Source organism: Thunnus maccoyii, chromosome 5, assembly GCF_910596095.1.
Source record: "Thunnus maccoyii chromosome 5, fThuMac1.1, whole genome shotgun sequence".
Taxonomy (NCBI): domain Eukaryota; kingdom Metazoa; phylum Chordata; class Actinopteri; order Scombriformes; family Scombridae; genus Thunnus; species Thunnus maccoyii.
Genome location: NC_056537.1, coordinates 4,687,807 through 4,701,950, shown reverse-complemented (window position 1 = coordinate 4,701,950; position 14,144 = coordinate 4,687,807).

Here is a 14,144-nt window from a genome sequence, read left to right as displayed (position 1 = left end):
ACGTTGAAAGATATCTACTTGATTTGACTCATTTGGACGCTGAAGCTTCATATTAGCTTCAGATAAACTTTTCAATACATTTTTGCACAGAAGGAGGACTGTGGATTTTGTCTCCCACCACTTCCATTGTAAGGTCATTATGAGGGTGTGGTGGAGGCTGACTTCCTTTGAGCAAACAGATGTGCCAGTGAATGTACAAAGACAACATTTATGTCTGTAAGAGACAGTGCAACATGTATTTTAAGGTGTTTAGAGGGAGGGAGGAGAGGCTGCCGTCTCAGCCGTTAGGTCTACAAGAATTATCCACATTTCAAGCTATGTGGCTAATTAGGCTAACTTTTTAGGCTACATACAGTCAACTTTCCTTTTAGCTTGTTCATAACATCTTAACGAACGTATCAGTTGTGTAAAACATACTGGTGGTGGATTGGAGTCTGCAGACCAAGCAGTTGAAAATATCACTTTTCTGTATGTTAATGCTTGTTGAACAGGTGTTTAGATAAAGTACTCTCAGTGGATTTTTACTGCAAGGTTTTATTTCACTTACACTAAAGAGTGTAGTTGTCATTAACTTGAGTAAGACGTTATCTCTCTCCTGTCAGCTGTGTGTGTGGTGGAGCTCAGCTGTCAGTCAAACACCGACGCACAGAGCAGAGGCTGCAGCGCGACCATAAATTACACTAAAACCATATTTGCTGCTCTGCTAATCTCACTGCCTCGTTTCTTCGAGTACCGATAAAGACCTGACCTTAAAAACAGACAGTTTCGGGGGGCATCGGTGCTCACAGAGGAAGAGAATTTCTGTCTAAATGAAGAGGTGACAAAGTTCACTTAGAGCTTCTTGATCTGCTCAGCACCATTGTTTTGAGCAGAATTGAACCCAAACCAAAGATCGGCTTTCTCTTCTCGTTTCATGCAATCGTGACTTTATTGCTCACACTTACGTCACATAAAGAATTTTCCAGTTACAAGCTGCAGAACACATTTTGTATTTAACGTGTGTAGGAAAATGTCAAATACACAAAATGACCATCTACAAAAGACTGTTAAAGTAAGCTAAGGTTGTGTAATTATGTGTTTTTCTTGATCGACATACTGGGGACTATCAATTGGATGTTTCATAATAACACAGGTAGGACAAATGGCACAAATAACAGCAGCAGCTTTATAATTAGAGTAATAATTATAACCAGAGCACAAACATGACGCAGGTCTCTGTTGGGTGATTCAGAAAGGAAACTTTACTCTCTCTCTCTTCTGTGTGTGTGTTTCTACAGAAAGTCTGAGATATGTGTGTGTGTTGCAGAAGTGTCCTCTCTCTGTAATTACGTATTCAACATGCAGCTGGCGCAGCGGGGTCTCAGCCCGCTGATGGACCTCTGATGAAAGCAATTCAAATAATGATCGCTGCTTCACATAACGTATGAGTCGAAAAGAAGGAATAAGAGAAAATCATCTCTCCCTGCTTCCCCTCTTCCTCGAACACTCCTCCCGACCTGTTGCGTCACATCAAAGTGACCCTGAATCTGTTCTGAAATATAAAGTGACAAGTGAGCGGCGGCAGATGCTCCATTTTTTAAATTGAAAACGCTGTGACACGAGCTGCAAGGTCAAGAGCCCTACAAGCAGCGCCGCATGTTTAAGTTTTGTTGTGGCGAGATGTTGCTCAATCTGTCCTTGTCTGTGAAATCTCAGTTATTTGATAGATGTTCAACATGTTTATGGCCTCCAGTAAGAACGTCCCAATAATGTTTTTTTTGACTCCGATCCCAATCTCAGTAAAGCTCATCAAATAAGGCTGTTGTAATGTCAGCTTCAGTTACGTACTGCTGTTCTCTTTAGAGCACTCAGCACTATATTACCCCTAAATTCCACCGGGTGCGTGTGCGCCGCGTTCCGGCTCCGACGCGACTGCCGGAGCCACTCTAGTCAATGTATCCGATTCCACCGGGCGCACTGCGGCGCGTTTCAGAAGCGTCCCCGAAGCGGCTCTCCACTCCGCTGCGCTAAAGATAGGCGCCTCGTCAAGCAGCACAGAGCCGATCGAGCTGGGCAGGAAGTGAGACACAGAAACAACATTGAGCATCCGGTCGATTTTCAAAATAAAACACCCTGTGCAGACTCCTGGTCGTATATCAACAATAAACGCAATTAAAACAGACGTATAAAGAAACCAGAACTACGTACCCAACTGAACCATAGAAGAAGCACAAAAATCAAGGAAAATTACCAAATCAACGAAAGCTGAGCAAGTTAACAAAATTGGGCAGTTTAGTTGCCCTGCTACTGCAGTAATTACGGTAGCTTTAAGGGACTTTATCAGCTTTGACTAGGCTGCTGTAATTACTGTAGTAGGTGCAACTGACTTTAAACGGCGGAAGGCTTCCCCACAGTGAAGACGCTCTGCCTCTGACACGCTAACGGTGGAATAGGGCACCGTGGAGAGGACGGAGCAAAACCGCATCGAAGCCGGAACGCGGCGTAACGTCAGACAAACATACAAAACTTATGGATCAGTGTGTAAGATGATTATTCATAATAAAGATCAAGGGCCGTGCAAATTAGGGGAGTTTCCCGGGAGAAACAACAGAACGGGATCACAGCGGGAGAGGGGGTGAAAATACAGAAAAACGGGAGACAACGGGACAATAGCTCCTTGTGGGACATTTTGCATGAAATCGTCATCATCAGGAAACTTTTAGGAAAAATAAAATAAAAACTAAAGCAGTATGAAGCTGCTCACATCCACTGAGTTTGTGATGTCATGTTTCGCGTTTCCTTTAAAGTGTTTGTTAATATGTGGCTGCACATCTTTAAAGATGGACCCACAGATGTTCATATCATTTCATTTACAGGAATTCAAGGTTTTTATGGTGTAATTCTGAACATGTTGAGAGAAGCTGTGAAGAGATTGCAGCCTCTTTTTCTCTCTTGCTTTCTTTCTCTCTATTTCTCTCGTTTTATCTGCCTCTAGTTCTCTCCACTTATACTGGTGTTGTTTTGTCTTCACATTAGTTTGCTTTGAAGTTATGTTCCTTTACTTTTACAGCCAACATTTCATGCATCCACACACCCACTTTACACCACTGATGCCTATCATTCCCATATTAAAATGTGAATTGTTATGTTTAGTTAAATATCTTCTCACACCGTTCATCAGTGTGTTGCGAGCCCTGAGCCAAGTTTATAACATAACCCTGACATCACAACTGAGAAACCAGCTGTTAAAAAGGGGGAAAGAAACCCTCAACTAATCTGAAGTAGTGGATCGACACTGGATTTCTCCTCATTAGCATAAAAACTTTTTTTATTTTTAAATTGTGTTTTGCAGACAGGATTAAAGATTATTATTTTTTATTTAAACTGAAAACCTTACACAGCAGATGCAAAGTACATTATTTCCTGTAAATGTGCTCATATTCTGCTGGCAGGCAGATCATTTCTGACATCAAAGATGCTCTGCATGAATAAAAGATGTCTCCCTCACGGCTCGCCTTTGATCAAATATTTGGTGACAATCTCATCTTACTACAATGACGGACTCTGTGTGATATTATCAAAATGAGATCTCTCAAGGTGCACTGACTGTCATTTCCCTGTGTCACAAAATGACCGTTATACTGAAAGTACATCTGCGGGGACTTCACAGATTCCTTTTCTGGTTTGGAAAAAGTTCTTAATGACTTTGTGTCCCTTGAAGCAGCTGCTAATACCGAAACAATTGGATTTCCTGCATCAGTGGAGAGTTTCAGTGTCCTGTAATGAGCCAAATGCAATCAGGAGAAGAAGACCACTCTGGGATGGAAACTGACACTCAACAACACTTACACTTGTAAACTTTTTTTGTTTGTTTGTTTTTTTAAACATCAAGACAAATGTGTGCTTTAATAGAAAGTATTTAGACATTTTAACCTACATATGAATCAAAGTGTCATGTGGAGTGGAGCATGGAGCAGCTGAACCCAAACACAGGAACTGAAGAACTCTTTAATGGACGTAACGTGAAGGCAAAGCAAAACAGGACAGAAACAAACTGAGCTCCACTGAACAAAGGATCCAATGAGACTGAACCAGAACTTACAAACTGAACTAATGAAACGACAAGGAACAGGTGGCACAACACAAGGGCAGGCTGGGAGCTGATTGACTGGAGAAGACGGAGGGAGCAGAGCTAACGAGACTGATGCAGGGCAGGTGTGGAGGGAAGAACAGGCTGAGGAAAACAAGAAAAGACACAAAAGGAAACAGGTGCTCTGAATTGAGTGAATTGCTCTGAAACTGGGTAATATTAACTAAACTAAAACTGGGTACTAACTAAGTAACTTTGATTTTCTGACATGGTTTACATAGTTTACAGTAGGAGCGCAACGGATCACAAAACTCACGGTTCGGATCGTATCACAGATTTGAGTCACGGATTGGATCATTTTTCGGATCAGCCAAAAAAGTGTGTGTAGGGTGGGGGATGGGGGACACAAATAAAATCAAGATGTCCAATGTTTAAATAAAATCTTTAAATATATAAACAAAGCTCAGTTAAATTAAGCATTAATGTTGTAGAGAACTTGTCTGACACCAGATCGGCACTTTCCCTTCCAGTCTGGTGGTCCTCCTGGTCCTTCTCGTCTCTCAGTTTGCGGACTTTGTCCTGGCTTTTCTTTATGTTTTGCTTGACCTCTGTGTATGTCGCACTCTGCCTCTTCAGTCCCTCAGGGATCTCCTCATTATTAACCAGGTCTCTTACTCTGTCTACCTGCCACGAACCACAGTTAGAATATATAGAATATAGGTGGAACATCTGCCTGTTTATTCAAATCTAAATTTCTAAGAAAGGATGAGAAGATTAAAGAATCTTACGTAGTACTTTTCTGGCACCTCAGAGATACCTCACCTTCCTCCCAAACATGAGGTAGGAGGAGCTGTATTTTGTAGTCAACTGCCTTTTAGTCTGAAGGCCAAACATGGTGGACTGGAGGTAGTGGTCTCACCGTTTGGGGTTATCGGCAACCACTTAGTTCAGGAACCTCAAAACACAGAATTCAGGTACAGGCATGAGGAGGAAGGAGAGAATTTGAGCTCTCTGGTACAATATAACAACCCATTTTCAGAATTTATTATTACTGATTACATGTTCAGATAGCAACAGAATATCTGTACGTGTTATGTAATAAGAGCTAGAATTAATTCAAATGTGAAAGACAAAATATACCTCTGTATTGTTCCGTTCAGTTTCTCCACAAGGCCACTGGTCTGTGGATGGTTTGGGGATCACAGGCTTCTCTTGATGCCCAGCCTCTTACACAGGCCGTAGTTGACCTTGAAATAATTAGTTGGACAAGAATGAAAGATGTCAGCACAGCAACAGTTACATATTGGGGATTCATAATCATTACTGTACCTTGTTGCAGAACTGTGAGCCCTGGTCTGTTAGCAGTCTTTTAGGTGCACCAAATCTGCAAAGAAATCAAGAATACAATTAGTCAGCTCATCTGCTGTTTTGCTCTTTAGTGGGTAGGCCTCTGCCCATTTGGTGAAACAGTCAACCATGACACACATGTACTGGTTGCCACCATGTGTTTGCGTGACTTTACCTACCAGATTCATTCCCACCAGTTCGAGAGGTTCTGTTACCTGGGAGAAGAAAAAAAAAGAGAGAGACATGAGCATTACAGTAGCCTATCACTGTTGATGCCACTGTTTACTTTACCTGTATTGGCTCATACTCTCTCTTTTCTTTGATATTGGCTCTCTTGGACTGGCACTGTGGACACTGAACAATCTGAACAAACATCATTTCAAACTAATTACAAATGTGCAAATCAATCCCCATGTTGAGAACTAGTGGTAGGCTCCTGAGCATACAGTATCAGCAGGTATTATCAGCACACTTTTTGGAATTATCTGTAATGTCCTCTGTGCTGTAGTGGGATGAGAGCCAGGTCACTGTGACCTGGAATGAGAGCCAGGTCACTGTGACCTGTACTGATGCCAAACATGTCAGCCCACCAAACCAAAACAGGACACATCTGGAATGGCGAAGTGCCACATATACACACACACACACACACACACACACACATAATGCAGAAGCGCCCACTCACATTTGGTCAAAGTCCAAGATAAGTGAAATTGAGAAATGTCCCATTCTTCTTTAGAATTTGGGATAGCCAAAAAGTCTGGTAAACAGGATGAAACCTATCACACAATACGAACACATACACACACACAGCTTGTCTTCAGTATAAAAAGGTATGTCAAGTTCTGTAACGGAAGATATCTCTGACTACGTTGTTAGTAGGTTTGCCGTGAATAAAGAGATTCCCCATCTGGCACCTGTGTCTCGATCAACTGATTCCTCTTATCCACCTCTTTTCTGCCACAACAGTACAGTAAATTTGTATTCCACCTGTTGTGGGAAATCTTCAGATGGGCCAATAAATCTTCAGGTCACCCACAACTTAGTATTAAACACAAAACTTATAAGACAAAGACTCAAAGAAATACACTGGAAGCTGGTAGAGTTCAATGTGAATAGGTTTACTCTCTCATAAAGAGCAATACAAAGCAAACCGAGGCTAACCCTTGATCCAGGGATAAAGAACCTAATGAAAAATCATAAAACATTAAATTATATACCTCTCATAACCCCTCTTAACGTGGCACTTATTTGCTAAACCCCACCTCTGGTAATAATCCAGACATGACTCATCTCAGAAAACAATGGTGTCTCACACTTCTCTAACATGTATCAGTTGTATTTAGCCTCTTCCACATTTCTCATAATGCACATGGCCTAGCGGCCTTAGCTCATCACACACAGAAGATTAAAATATGACATTGCTGATTCTCCCCTTCCGTATTCCCATAGAAACTATCTGCTAAATGTTTTCTTTGCACAATTACTGGCCTATTCATGGAAGGACAGTTTTCCACTACACACCTCAATATTGTGAAGATACCAACTCACCTACTTGTGAATGTCCTCCGTGCCAGGTGAATAGTACCGTGTTATTATTGCACCGTGGGTTTTTTCCACCCCACAATGTCCACCAACAGCACTACAGTGAAACTCCTCAAAGATGGAGTTTGCTTCCTCTGCACTTGACACTACCTTTGCCAGATGCTCTGTCTTATTTCTTTTGCGCCTGCACATGTAGTACAGGTCTCCACTGGTGTTTCCATGTCAGGATATTAGATTTATTGGGAGTTGTACCATAGCAGTTGATCATTGTATTGTTAGGACCACATAATAATATCTTTATTTATATAGCACCTTTTTAAAAACAGAGTTTACAAAGTGCTTTGACAGACAAAGCAAAAGCAGTACAATGCAAAGCAAGGACACGACACAGAAAGCAATAACAGGTTTGACCTTAAGAAGACAAAGAAAAACAATAGAGAGATGATAAAAAGATTAAAAGATAATGGAAAGATGATCGAAAGACAACATTACATAAAAGCAAGTCTGTAGAAATGGGTTTTAAGTGGCATGCATCCTCACCCTTTATCCTGAATTTATCAGCTCTTCTCTTTATGACGTATTGCTGCTTGCTGGTTAACCCTGCTGGATACTGGTTATGGAGTTTTACATCCAGTACCTGTTTAACAATATTTGGATCCATGTTTACTCACCTTATCTGTCCCTCTGTCTGCACCTACCTTCACCTGTCTCACCTACCTACTCCTACCTCTACCTACTAACCTTCACCTCTTCACACAGACACAGTTACAATGAAAATACACAAGCAAAATGACAAATACACACAGACACAACACACCTATAATGCCAGCCTCTCTCAGAAACACACAAGCACACCTCACTAACTCACCCACTATCACTCACAAAGGCACTCAGTCACGCACCATCAGTCACTATCACTATCTCTTCACTGTCTAATCTCTATCTAATTGCTGTATAATCTCTAACCAAACGCCTCACAAACAAACCCACAAGGTTGTGGCATGTTAATTGACTGTATATAGCTTCCACCCGCCCTCCCTCATCATTTTTATTTTCTACACCTGTGTATAATCACAAGTTAATCAGGACGCATTACGTTTTTCCACAGCTGACTCACACACAGCTGTGTTCAAACTCGGTGTGAACATACTCTGTATGTTACAGGCTGTATGGAAGTATAAACAGTTCTCACATTGACTTGACATCAGATATATAACAGTATTTGATACAAATATGAGACTGACAACAAAAACATTTTGTAAATGATTTGTTGACATTTGCAGTTGCTTCCTCTTTTCTTTAATATTGGCTCTCTTGGTCTGGCACTGAGCACTCTAAACACACAAACATCCTTTCAAATTATGATGGATAGGTTGGTGCAAATGAATCTCTATACTGAGAACTAATAGTAGGCCTCTGAGCAAACAGTATCAGCAGGTATTGTCAGCATGAAATCACCCAGAACAGCTGCACAACATTAGTCAGTGTTACATCCACAGATGGGCTTTCAAAAACCCACAAAGTTGTGACATGTTAACTGAACTTGTATAGACCATTGTACCCCCGTGATTACAGATGTTGTGTCACAAGTTAAACATTGTGTTATGCTATCACAACCTGTGTCGGTTTAACTGTTGGCTGAACACATACATACCTCAGACTGTATGTTTCACTTATAGGCTGTATGAAAGTAGAAACAGTTCTCAAGTCGACTTGACGTCAGATTCATGATGGAATATAAGACTCACAACAAGAACATTTTGTGAACAACTTAATGCTACTGATGTTTGCAGTATTTTGAACAGTCACCTACCACAGCTTAATGCAGGGGGATATCACCAGTTAATTCAACCACCAGTTAAACTGACACACCGACGCCTTCTGAAGTCCTCCTGTCTACAGCAACAGGTGCTAATGAGCACTCAGACATACAGCGGACAGTTCAAAATGTATGCAGAGAGTCCATTGTGGGCCAATTGAGTTTTAGATTTCAATATTTTTCAAGTGTTTAATTTACTCGTATTTTCTTGAAGGTCGTTTGTGTTTATCTAATGTTAACAATAGCTAAGTTAGTTATTTGGCTAAGTTAACTGTTAAAATCTAAAACAAAGAGGGACCACTTCTCTACTGAAAAACGTACAGCCCATTATAACACTATATGTTACAGTTTTGCCCACCGTTCATCTATTTCTAACGGAAAACTCAAACCAATTTAATGAACTGAAGAAGCGTTTCATACAGTATAAACAGCTGTGGACAGCAGATACTGTAAGAATCACTCACATTCAGTTATAGATCATTTATAGATCATGTTTAATTGAAATAACTTATTTATATTTGAAGCATTAATCTGTTATTGCAGCACAATTACAGCAAGTATTCAGTTTGCTCTTGTTGATAAAATCACTAAGTGGCAGCGGAGTGACTTTGCTCCAGAAACAAATGTGGTTCTGAGATGTCTAAGAACCATTTTCCACAAAAACACCAACAACTCGCTTTGCACTGCTCATTTACACATCTCCTCCTGGCAGTTCACCATCCAGCTGGGCACCACAACACCACACAGACGGGCAAAGCACATCTTAAGGTCAGGAAAATACCAAACTGTCTGTGTGCTGCTGTCGCTGGTCATTGCGCTATCATGAAAAATAGGGCCCAATGTTGTATTTGGTGATCAGATTATTTAAACTAGTCGGAACTGGAGCTCCACATTTTTATTTGCAATACAGGTAGATGTGTGGCTACGATGAGCAACATGTGATAGAGGTTTTAAAAACCTCAATCATCACTAGGATCACATGCATGTCGCAACATTAAGATTAATCAAGCAACTATTTCCATCCCAAACTGTCAGCAGTTATTTTTGCATGAAAAATGGTCAAATCAAATGGATTTAAACAAAAAAAATATAGACATGCAAACTAATAGACCACATTTTAAATTCTATCTTCATTTTATTTATGGCACTAGGAAGGTATAAAACTGCAGATGGTTATTGTATGGATATTGTGATGCTGAGTAAAATCCCAAACTATTATGCACAGAAAACATGGTGATTACTGGATCATCATCTGCTCTTGGCGGCATATTTTAGCTGCTGTAATCATATTTAAAACTTGACAGCAACAAGTTTCCTCTGAGGAAAATCATCTTCAGGATTCCCAAACTGTCAGTGCATCATGACGGGGAAAGCCATGTGTTTAAAGGGAATGAAAGCAGTAAATGTGATTGGCCATGACTGTCACAGCCTCTAACACTCCGACCTATAATGTCTGATAATTCTTTCCAATCCCACCTGGTATCCAAATGTGGCCACGAAAATACAAAAAGTGTGTCGAGCACGCCTCCAGTGTGCTTCGCAGGGCGCACTTGACTGCGATCTGTTTCATGTGCACTGGAGTCAAAAAAATAGGGCCCTTCAGGTTTTCACATCAGTCATGTAAGTTGCCATCACTGCAGAACAGGTGTGTGCCAACAGGAAGTGGAATGAACTCTGATAAAAAGGTTTTTAAATGTGTTTTTCTGGCCATGAAGCATTTCTCACTGTTAAAAAGAGAAGATTTATACTAACTGCAGGCATGAAAATCCTTTAAAATACTGAAGCATAACTTTCACTTCTCTTTTAATAATAGTTTCATAAATACTTTCCTGGCTTCTCCAAATTGCACCGCTCTCAGAAGTATCAACAGAGCAGTGAACTGTTCCAAATACCAATTAATGCCCCTTAAGAACCAAATGGGCATGATTGTGTAAACAGTTTCTGTGAGTCTGCTGGGAGTCAGTCTATGCAACACGCTCTTTAAAAGAACCATTGCACTCAACTTTACAGCTTCTCTGGGAGATGCAGGGTGAATATCTTTTTGTTTATATTGTTTGCTCCTGTTAGATTTTACATTTACATTTTTTCATTTGGCAGATGTTTTTATCCAAAGCAACTTACAAGTGAGTCATGACAATGGGGCGTTAGAGGACAGTGACTCTGAAAGAGTCGTGGTACAAAGAGCCGTGGTAGCTGACTAGGTACAATAAAGTGAGAAACAACAGGAAGTACAAGAGTGCATAAGCAACAAGAAAGAAGTGCAACAATCAACAAAGTGCTAAAAAGGTTAAAGGGCTCAAATGTTGAGGTGTTAACTGAACAGCTAAGTTTTAGGTAGTGATGATATTACCAGATGTCGTTCATTTGCAGACCGAAGCAGACGGGAGTGGACATACGGCCTGATAAATAGACTCAATGTAGGAGGGTGCCATTCCATTTGTTGTCTTAAAGGCAAGCACTTAAGTTTTGAACTTGATGCGAGCTGCTTCAGTGGCCTCTATGTTTACCCCCCCACCCCCCCCAGCATCAGTTACTATCTACAACAGTAATTGACACTTTTTTAACACCATGTTGCATTTAATAGCAATATTGAACAAGAAAATGTTAGTGAATAGGCTTTAAACTCAGGGCTAACGTTAGCTTGTTAGCTAGCAGCACTGTTGAGTATTTAAGGTGAAGCAAAGAAAGCTCACAAATATGTAACTACTGTTTTTACTGACACTATTTAGCTCTTGACTCTTTGTAAAAAAATCTGTGTTCATCCTGTTTTGTAGAACACATTTCAGTGCTGCTAATTTGTTTTAACAGAAACAATAATTTAGCTGCTAATAACAGGACAACAAGCTAACACGTAATGTTTGACTTGTGGGTTATAATTAAATCAACTGATGCTGAAGTCACTGCTGCTGAAGCTCCAAGTAATTTATAAATTCATTCAAGTTAAACTGTTTTATTGTGAGCTGAGATTTGTTATTCATACCTCAGACTGCGGTTAACAACGATTCTACGACTTCCAGCTGCAGCTGAGCGGCTCTCAGGCTCCCCTGATATTACATAGAGCTTTCCAGCTGGAAGAAGCCAAATAGCCTAAACAGAGGTGAGTTCTGTGTGTAGCTAGAAGAGTTAAATACAAATAAAAACAAACATACTTTTGTTTATATACTGTATTACTAAGGCTATTAAGCCTTGAATACATAAATATACTATAAGTTGGGTGGTTTCAATTAAAGATTTGTGTTTGTTTACCTCTCTTATCCTTGAAATTCAATTTAAAAAACATTCTCAGTGTATTATGACTAACCTGTCTGTGAGTCTTTAGACAGTTTCTGTCCTCTTGTTCTATTAAACTCAACGTGCTGTTATCTGAAATAACTACACTTGTCAGCTGGATGAATTGTCCACCACCTGCGTTCAGCGATCACAGCTGGATGAGGACCATTTAAATTGGAACACATCGTTTTAACCTGGATGGATGTATGCAGAGCAGGGCCCAGGTGTGCCAGATGGAAACATAACAACCATACGAAAAAATCATAATACAGTGGCTTTGGAACAATATACTAGGTGACATGTAAGAGATGAAAAGTCGATTTGAATTACCTGAAGAGTGATGCTTCTTGTGTTTCCTGTTGAAGGAGCAGTCCAGCCAGAGTCTAAGCAACCTGGGGGCTAAAGGGTCACAACATCACTAAACAGATAAGAAAGAAACAAATATTTCTGTTTAAGTCCATATGAAATTAAACTGCGCTTTTTTGTCTACTACAGCAACATAGCTGCTCTGTATATAACTTGTCCTGTGTTCCCTTTTGAGGAAAAAATCAGAAACCAAAAGGGACAAATTTATATTTCATATTCTTTAGTTTCATGATGGCACCCTCTGGTTTTACATTATTTCAATGAAATACCGTTCCATCACCTGCTTACATAGCTGGAGTCCTTATTACAGCCAATCAAATCTTGCAAAAGATAACATTAACACAATAACTTGGCATTCTATCATTGACAGAGCAGATGGTCACACTGAGCCTGATTGCATCCTGCTACAAGAGCCACAGACGCTGAACAACTCACATTAGCTCTCCTGCTAAAGTCTCCTTCTTATCTAACTTACAAACATGAACACACGTCAAGTCCTGCACCTCGGCTTGTTGAACGAGCCACCAAACAAACATTCACCGTTAGAATAGTAATTAGCTGCTCAAATGCAGCACATTAAACAGCATTTAAAAATACCTGCAAATGTCACTTTGGACCCATTAGATGCTGGGTGGTCGTTGCTCTTCAGCTACTGTCAATCAAACACAGATATCGACATTCACCTCCAACTGCTGTCAATCAAGCACAGACCACCTCCAAGTTTGACATTTCGTCCTGATGATGGTGCAAGAGGAAAGGTCACAGGGCGTCCAAAGTAGAAAGGGTTCATTCTCAGGGGTGCTTATTACATTTAAATTGTGTATTTGGTGTAGAAAAGGACATTTTGCTCTGATGATGCTTCAGTAAAGTCCACAGAATTTTTAATGGAAGTCTGGACAGTAGTTGATGAAAAGTGAAGGGAGCTGCTGCTATTTAGTGTGGCTGCCAAATTTAATTCCATAATCAAACTGTTTTATAGCCAAATATTAGTACAGAGACTTCAATATCCATCATTTACCTCATTATCTCCTCTATTTTCCTCAGAATGACAATGATTGGCCTGCAGATCCCTGGAGGCAGACTAAAGGTTGATCATGTGAGGGCGAAAGAAGCTGTCAGGAAGTCACAGCAGAGCAATCCGGGGATAAAAACAGGCAGAGCTGGACTGACCAGCAGCCTTAATGATTAGTTTCAACCCCATCTTGCCAATTTTGACCTGAAAAAGCCTCTTTCTATTTTTTCTTTTGAGTGACAGACAGTTACATTAATAATTAATTAATTAATTAATATATAATATTATAGTATACTTTGAGCCGGAAAATCAGCTCAAAAGAGCTTTATTTCTATCCAAGATTTAAATATAATCTCTATCTCCAAAATATTACACAAAATGTATTCTCATTATACAGATTCTCACATGGGGCCCTCTTTTAACCACGCAGGTGCAACGACAAGCGCAAGATGGTAGGTCTTAGGCGCACGGACAGTGTGGGCGTCTTCATGCGCACGTCCTACTTTCGTTCTTGTATGTGCAGCAGCGCAACATGTAGAGGGTCTGGGTGAAGGTGAATATAGGTCAGCGGGTGTGGTGATTTTTAAATACACGCAGTCAGTGACATCAGTGAGTAGCCTCACCTAGTGGAAAAGTCACACCACGCCACTTCAAATGTGCTTTCAATGTAAGTGATGGAGGCCAAAATCCACAGTGTGTCCACACAGTCATTTTGT